The sequence below is a fragment of the Galeopterus variegatus genome, unplaced genomic scaffold (genome assembly GCF_000696425.1).
Source record: "Galeopterus variegatus unplaced genomic scaffold, G_variegatus-3.0.2 Scaffold239, whole genome shotgun sequence".
Taxonomy (NCBI): domain Eukaryota; kingdom Metazoa; phylum Chordata; class Mammalia; order Dermoptera; family Cynocephalidae; genus Galeopterus; species Galeopterus variegatus.
The window spans coordinates 571034-579119 of record NW_007726350.1 but is presented as its reverse complement, the minus strand read 5'-3'; positions in this window follow the sequence as shown (position 1 = coordinate 579119).

Here is an 8086-nt window from a genome sequence, read left to right as displayed (position 1 = left end):
CAAAAAAAAATTTTTTTTTTTTTTTTTTTTTTTTTGTCTTTTGTCTTTTTCCGTGTCCGGCAACGGATCACAACCCTCAGTGTTGCCCCCGTACCGGACCGGGGACCGGCAACGGGATTGCAACCCTCGGTGTTGCTCCCGCGCCTCGCTCAGCCAGTGAGCGGGAACCGGTCTGTATGTGGGATCCGAACCCTCGGGCAGGAGCGCCGCCGTGCTTCCCAAGCAGCGCACTTATCCAGTGCGCCACCGGGCCGGCCCCAAAAGAATAATTTTTTAAAACATTTTTATGCTAAAAGTATGTTAGAGAAGGAGGGTGGTAAGTCTGAATTCTTATTTCTAACCAACTTAATCCACCTCTTTTCCCAGTGAGTCCGTGAGTGAATCAAAGTTGCACCTGAGAAGACACTTAATATAATCCTAACTTTACTAATGCAGCCACTTAGAAATAGATTGTCCCCCTTTTTACTAGTAGATTTCAAAGGTTTATAATTTCCTAAGACATAAAAAGTGGTTAGAAGAATTTTAAAGTAACAGCATACTTTGTAAAATAAACAGTAAGTTAATAGGAACTAGTTCCATATAAGTATACAACTATACTGGTTCCATATAAGTATGCACCTTTTATCATTTTTATTCTCTTTATAATGTTTTATCAACAAAAGTGAAACTTAGATACAGTGTAACAATTTTGATCGTTTAAAATTGGATTTTGCCAGCATATTTTTGGGTTTTTTTTGACCAGTAAGGGGACCATAACCCTTGGCTCTGTGTCGTCTGCACCATGCTCAGCCAGTGAGCACACCAGCCATCCCTATATAGGATGCGAACCCGCGGCCTTGGCACTACCAGCGCCACACTCTCCCCAGTGAGCCACAGGGCCGGCCCTTGCCAGTATGTTTTAATGCCAGAATTTCTAAATAAATCTCCTTGTTAGGAAATTTAAAAAGTTAAAGCTTATTTCCTTCAACCACCACCTTTTGAGTTTGTTAACTTACACCATAAGCTTCTTTAATTTCTCATTGTAATTTACTTCTTTTCTCATTCAGGTTGCCAGTGTTTTATTAAACGTTATCTTTACAAAAAATGGCCATAAATCTTTGCTTCTTCCCTTTTAGGGATCTTTGTGGTTATAAAATCTTACTTGTAACACCACATTGTTTTGGGTATCTTATAGGGTGGAAGGTTGCAAGTGTATGAGGGTGGAAGGGGAGCTGCGTGTGTGTGTGCGCACATGCATGTGGAGGGAGAGAGAAAGAGAACAAACTCACTGCCTGAGGTTAGAGGTTCAGTTCAGCATTTCTTTCAGATATTACGTGCAAAAAGTTGGGAACCTGGGTAAGATGTGTGTTAATTTTTACAGCTGCCTCATCTGAGTAATTTAATATATGTACAGGCCAAAATTCTTCCCCCAAAAGTACTGACAGATTATTACACCAATTTATTAAAAGGCACACCTAATTTATGGTTTATCATATATAAACTGATTATTGACAAAGTCTCAAAGACAAAAAAATAACGGAAAAAGTCTAGAGGGAGCTCTTTATGTAACAAACTTAATTTGAATTAACTTTGAAGTCTTAAGCCTCCTAGTAGTATATTTCTTGAACAAAAATGATTGAGCTCAGGAAACAAAACCAGAGTATTGAAACTTTATATTAGGCTACCTCTAATATATAACTCTCAAACTGATAATTGGCAGTTTCTGAAAATGCTGCCACTTAGCAACATACTGACACACCTGTTTATCATTCTTAATGAACATGAACTTTGTGTCTAGCTCTTAGTTTAATAAAAATTCCTGAGAAGGTAGAGTCACTTGAGAAATCTTATGTCTGTTCAAACTCATGAAACTACTTATTTTACCAAATTAATAATTAAAAAGCTACTGATTACTTTAGAAAATCTTGTGAGGCCCAGGGTCCAACTCTCAGCACATATAATTGTTACATGGTGGGGCCGAGCCCGTGGCGCACTCGGGAGAGTGCGGCGCTGGGAGTGCAGCAGCGCTCCCGCCGCGGGTTCGGATCCTATATAGGGATGACCGGTGCGCTCACAGCGCTCACTGGCTGAGCGCGGTGTGGCCGGGCTCAAAAAAAAAAAAAAAAAAAAAAAATTGTTATATGGTGTATGACTGCAGTAAGAAGTTTTAGAAACACAAATCTCTATCATAATAATTGTCTCAGGTGTTGTATAACCCATCTCCAGCTGGGACCTGGTAACTCCTACTGAAATTAATTTGATCAGTCATTTCAAAGATCTAGGTTAAAATTTTTCTGTAATTGTAAAGACTGTTTTGGGAGGGAGATCCTAATCCTTAAGCAAATGAGTTCCGTATACCCTAGGTATACTCACTGACAAATTAACACAGTTATAATCCATTCCAATTTTAATAGAGCATCAATTATTCCTTATACAGATCCATTAGGTTATGTTTAATGTTCCTTCAAAACTTCGGCCCTAAAAGCCATCCATTCAGTGTCATTGTATGTGACTTGAATGTAAGCTTATATGAGCAGAGGGTTTTATTTTTTTCTCTTTTGTTCACTGATATATCTCTTCCTTCTATAGTTTTGCCTGGCACATAGTAGGCATGCAAATATTTGTTTAAGGAATGGCAAATGAGTTTCAAAAATGACTACTTCTATTACTGTTTTGACACCTTGACCTGAAGAAACTTGCCACAAATCATAAGGTTCCAGTTTTCATTTATCCTCATGTAGTTGCTTTTGTCTCTTAGGACAAGAATGCTGGAAAAAGTCTCAAGAGGAAATTGGTTTGAGTCTATGCTGCCAAAATAAATGGTTCTTTGTCAAAACTGTGGTCCTTATTTTGTAGAATACTGGTAAATATAAGAAGTCAAAGTATTCAGTTACTTGAAAGAACATTTTGCATCTAGAACCTGACAGTCACATTGGGGAAGTTGCCTGTCAGGAAACAAACATTCCAAGATCCTTGTCATTACTTTCTTGCCTCCTCGTTTCTGTAGTCGTCTGTCTTATTGATCTTAAAGTCACCTTTGTAGTAAGCCAGTTCATGTTTTTAGGAAAGTGCTATAGTTTGTGTAGTATTTCATCTTTCACAATTCACCCAGTAAATATGAACACTCCAAACCAGGAATCCAAACTTGAAAGTGGAGATGCTGTTGCCTCACTTAACAAGGAATTATGTTATGGGCAGAAGCAAGTATGGGGAAAGAGAGACCAACAAAAAGATATTTTTAGCAAGGAACAAAAAGGATTACTTTCTAGATAAATTTAATATAGTTCTTTTTATCTTGTTTGATTATTCCTGATACTTGGAGTTTTATGTCTTCCATTTAAAAGAGCAGTCAGGCTTCCAGTCAAGATGGAATAGATGATTGCTAGCGTCTATCATCACTCTCTCCCACAAATCAACCAATTTGCAACTATTAAAAAGCAACCACAGCCAAGCTGGGGCCACTAGAGATCAGAGAAAGAAGAGGGAAGACCTACAGAGTGCATGAAGGCAGGAGAAGCCACGATGAGAGAGAGAGAGAACTGCCCTGTTTCAAGTCCTGGCTTCTTCCAGGCTAGAGCTGGTGAGCACTTGGAGCAGGAGCTGGCAAAAGCCACAGCTGTGCCCTTAGGATGAAGTTGCTTGGATGTGGCTGGACCTTGGTGGCCCCCAGACCAGCAAGACCACTGACAGGGTTCCCTTGGATCCACATAGGAGCGAGGAGGCTGGTGTGTCATCGCAAGGCACTGGTGCATGGCCCGCCCCATGGGAAGTGTTTGGAGCACGGGCAGTGGGGGAGACGGGCCCACCAGGGGCACAGCATGGACAACTGATCTGCCCTGCAATCAGCGCAGGACCACTCGGTGGAGACTGGTGAGGAATATAGAACTGCAGGGGGTGCAGTTTGCTGAAAAAATGCAGGCCCAGACCAGAGTGTCTACACAACCCAGGTGTACCAGATCTCACGAGAGTCAGAAGTACCTGTAAAGTCAACCATTAAAACCTGAGCTGCACAAAAAGCCTTGCCCAGGGAATCAGCAGCTAAGTAACAATTTGGCTCAACCACAGAGCTCAAGTACTGGTCCTCACAGGGAGTTCCCCCATTTTAGAAGTAAGCAAAGGACAACAAATTAGTGTCAGTGCAGAGTTTAAGTGGTAGGAACAGCAAATAATCTAACACAGAACTGGAAGAAGAAACAAAATACCCACAGATCAAAGTTTGGTATTAACTAGTAAAGATCTCACATCACCAAAGAACACCTATAAAACCTAGAAAGAATAGAATTCCCCTGGGCTACCAAGCCAGGGAGGAGGGAGGGCTGGGGGCCTCAGCCATGCCCCCTGACACCCACAACCAGCCCAGTGACGACCACTGAGCTGCTGCAGGAAGAGCCCTGGGCTCTCCCTAGCCAGGGTAGTGGAGGACTTGGGGCCTCGGCCATGCCGCCCCAACACCCACAACCAGCCCAGCAATGACCACTGAGCTGCTGCAAGAAGTGCCCCAGGCTCCCAAGCTGGGGTGGTGGGGGCTGGTGAGAGCTTCAGCCACATACCCTTGACATCTACACCCAGCCCGGCAACGACCAAGACACTGCTGGAAGCCCCCTGGTCTCCCCTGCAGGAATGAGGGGGTTGCCACAGGCCTCAACCCTGCCCCTTCTCTCCTCCCCCACATTTCCTTCCTGCTTCCCCTCTCCCCCCCCCAAATGCTCTGCAACATCATAGAATGTAAAAAATATATATTAACAACCAAAAAGTAAAAGTAGTTGGTACAATTTTTAAAAAATAAATGAAAATAAAAGAGCAGTCAGCCAGGCTGAATTCTTGCTGCAAAATCCCACAAAAGGAATGTGGCCCAGCTTGAATCAAGGGCTCTTATGACCATCAAGAAAGGGGAGGGATATTGCATGAACATAGTTGCTTTTCCTACATTGTAGTGGTTTGAGAGATTGGGTAGAACATTTCCTAGAAAACTACTGAAAAAATCCAAAGATGTCCCCTATGATATACTTTAAAAGATAATTCGGTTGCGAAAAGTCTGAAAATGTGAAGTTGGCAAGATGTAAACTAATGAACTCAAAACTGTTAAAAACTACTTGGAAAATGAATTTAGAATTCATAATCCTGTAAAGTTGAACATGTGCATACCCTACAGCCCATCAGTTTCACTTTTAAGCATTTATAGAAAAACTACATATATGTACCATGGGGCTTATAAAAGCAGGAGCAGTATTCAAAATGTTTGGATTTAAGATGCAGGCACTGACGATTCAGACCACCAACTAATCAGAACCTGTGCCAGCTGTAAATACGGCCCTTGCAGCTGATGACTGGCTGTGTACAAGAATGCTTATGGCATTCATAGTATCAAAAAATAACTCATGCCTATTGAAAGGAGGATTGATATATTATGGTATATTCACAGAACAGAGTGCTAAACAACAAAGAAAATGATTCACAGTGTATTAGTATGGCTAAGTCTGAAGAATACAAAGTTTGAGTGTAAAGTTCACAAACAAAACTTGTCTTATGGCACTAAGCCCAAAGAAAAGCAGAGGAACAGGAAAAAAAGTAACTTCATGGGGACTAATGTGAGGAGGAACATACAGAATCTCAAGAATATTTTTGATATTATGTTTCTTTGATGTTAGATTCATGTTTTTTGGTGGGTGGTAGCCTCATGAGTTTTTGTTTTATGCTTCAGCCTACATATATGTTACATTTATTCCTTTGTACTATGAAGTAGTATGAAATACTATGAAGTATTTCCTTTTTAAGCATATGAGTACAGTCCCATTTATGTAAAATTGTTTACACATAATTTGTTACAAAAAAGATAGCTTGTTAATAAGATTACATAAACAAGTGAGAACTTCAGAAAATCCTACAGGAATTCAAGAGCGGCACAGAACCCTATACTTATTAAGCACTCTAACGGTAATAGGCTGATTGATTTAAGCTGGATCTTAAAGGATGGACACTGGATAGAAAGTTTAGAGGGCAATCATGAGAGAGCACATTATAGGTAACCAAGGTCAAAGAAGTGGGAAAGTTCAAGACATGTTCAGAGAAAAGCAAGTAGAGTCTGGAGTAAAGAATTCTCACTTGATGATAGTGGTGAGATGCATTTAGGAAAATAGAATAGGGACAAACTAGAGGCATGGCAGACACAGCACAGGAGATAATCAGATTATGGGCAATCTGACTTTTTAGTAAGGGAATATTTTTTTTAGTAAGAGATGGTGGACTGGATGGATAAGAAGAGGGGAAGGACTTCAGACAATAATTCAGCTGCTGTTCAGTTAAATGCATATTGAATTATCCTCATCCAAGTCCCAGATCAAATAAAGGAGGCAAGAAGGGAACTAACGAAGAACACCTACTATGCACTGCTAGACAGTTTACCCACAATATCAAATTTGTCCCAAACACACAAAGTAGGTGGTATCATCCCACATATACATTTACTGAAACATACCAAAGTTAAATAATTTGCCCACATTGATAACAGCTAGTAAAATGGTAGTGCCTGAATTCAAACTAGGTTTCATTTTTCCATTCACTTTTCCTTACACACCAATATAGTAAAAAACTCAGGAATGAGAACACTCATGAAGGCCTCACTGGTAGTAACCTTTAACTAGAAGCCAGAACTTAAGGAATAGGTTGCTTCCCTAGTAGCTTTGTTAACATTTATGTGTATTTGCTGACTTTTATATGCAAGTTTTACATAATACAAATTCCTTTGTGACAATTTTGGGTTCCTAAGGAGTACATTCTCCTAACTTACTTTCCCTTTGCATTGTGTATGCAACTCCTTCATGGCATAACTCATCGTCCCTTATATTTTAGTTGTTTGTGTCTGTATTTGTCCAGAAAGTTCTAGAAGGATAAGGCCATGTTGTAGCCATTGTTTACTTTCCTTGCCTCCCATTTTATAACAATACTTTCCACGTAGTGGACATTCATTGTTCAGTAAATATTTTATAGTCAAGGTTGGAAATTAGTAATCACAGGAAATCCTGATATCTTGCAAAAGAAAGAAATGAGACAGACCAACTGACCAACAGACCATGGAAGGATCCTCAGGAAAAGCCAGAGGAATGAAGCATTAAACAACCATTTTCCTATATATTTCCACAACCAGTTGATAACTGGTCCATTCCCCCATTTAAGGAACATGGAGAAAGTATCAAAGGCATTTGCAAGGAAAAATTACTTCCCAGATTGCCTCCTCTTCTTGTGATTTTGCGACGATCTTGTTGTGTGAGTCCAACAAAGAAGGGAACACTTGTTCTTCAGTGTTGCTGACTGAGGAACTAATTGCTGGAAAGTACCACGGATAGGGAAGGCTAAATTGCTTTTTAAGTGTAATAATTGTTGTAGCAGAAAAATCTGGAAGCAATCCAAATATCAAAGTGATTTAAATAGTATCCATCCACTCTGGAATATTATGCAGTCATGAAAAATGTTTAGAAGGACTATAGCAACATAGAAAATGGCCATGATACATTAACACACAGAAAGCAGGTTATACGTTAGAAGGGAAGTGAAGAGAAGGGGTGTCAAGAGGGGGAAAAAATCCTTATTCATTCCACAAGTATTTATTAAGCACCTACTACATCCCAGGTAACTGGCCAAGGGCTAGGATAAAGCAAAAAAAAAAAAATTCTGTTGTAGACGAATCGATAAAATATCCCCCCCTCCCCACAAAAACCCACAGTATTCACCCCTTTTTTTTTTTTCTTGGTTAAGCGGGCTCTTCCTCATTTCATGTAATTATTTTTAACACCACTGGGACTGTAAGGACATTATAAAAGCTGCTGCCAAGTTCGCCTCCTTCTCTGGAAGTCTCCGCTGTTCGAGCGCCGCCAGTGCGTGTGCCAGGCGCTGTGCCGGGCGCTGGGGGCAGAGCTGAGGGGAGGGCTGCAGCCCAGCCCCGCAGGGCCTCGCCGTCTCCACACAAGGCTGACTTGGAGAAGTGGCTAAGGGAAAGAGGTGCAGTGAGGAGTGTCGGGCGGATTTCGTCAGGGCCCGGCCCAGAGAGTAAGCAGCGCGAGGTTGGAGCAGAAGGTGGTCGGGGAGCAGGACATCCGGGCGGGCGGCCGGC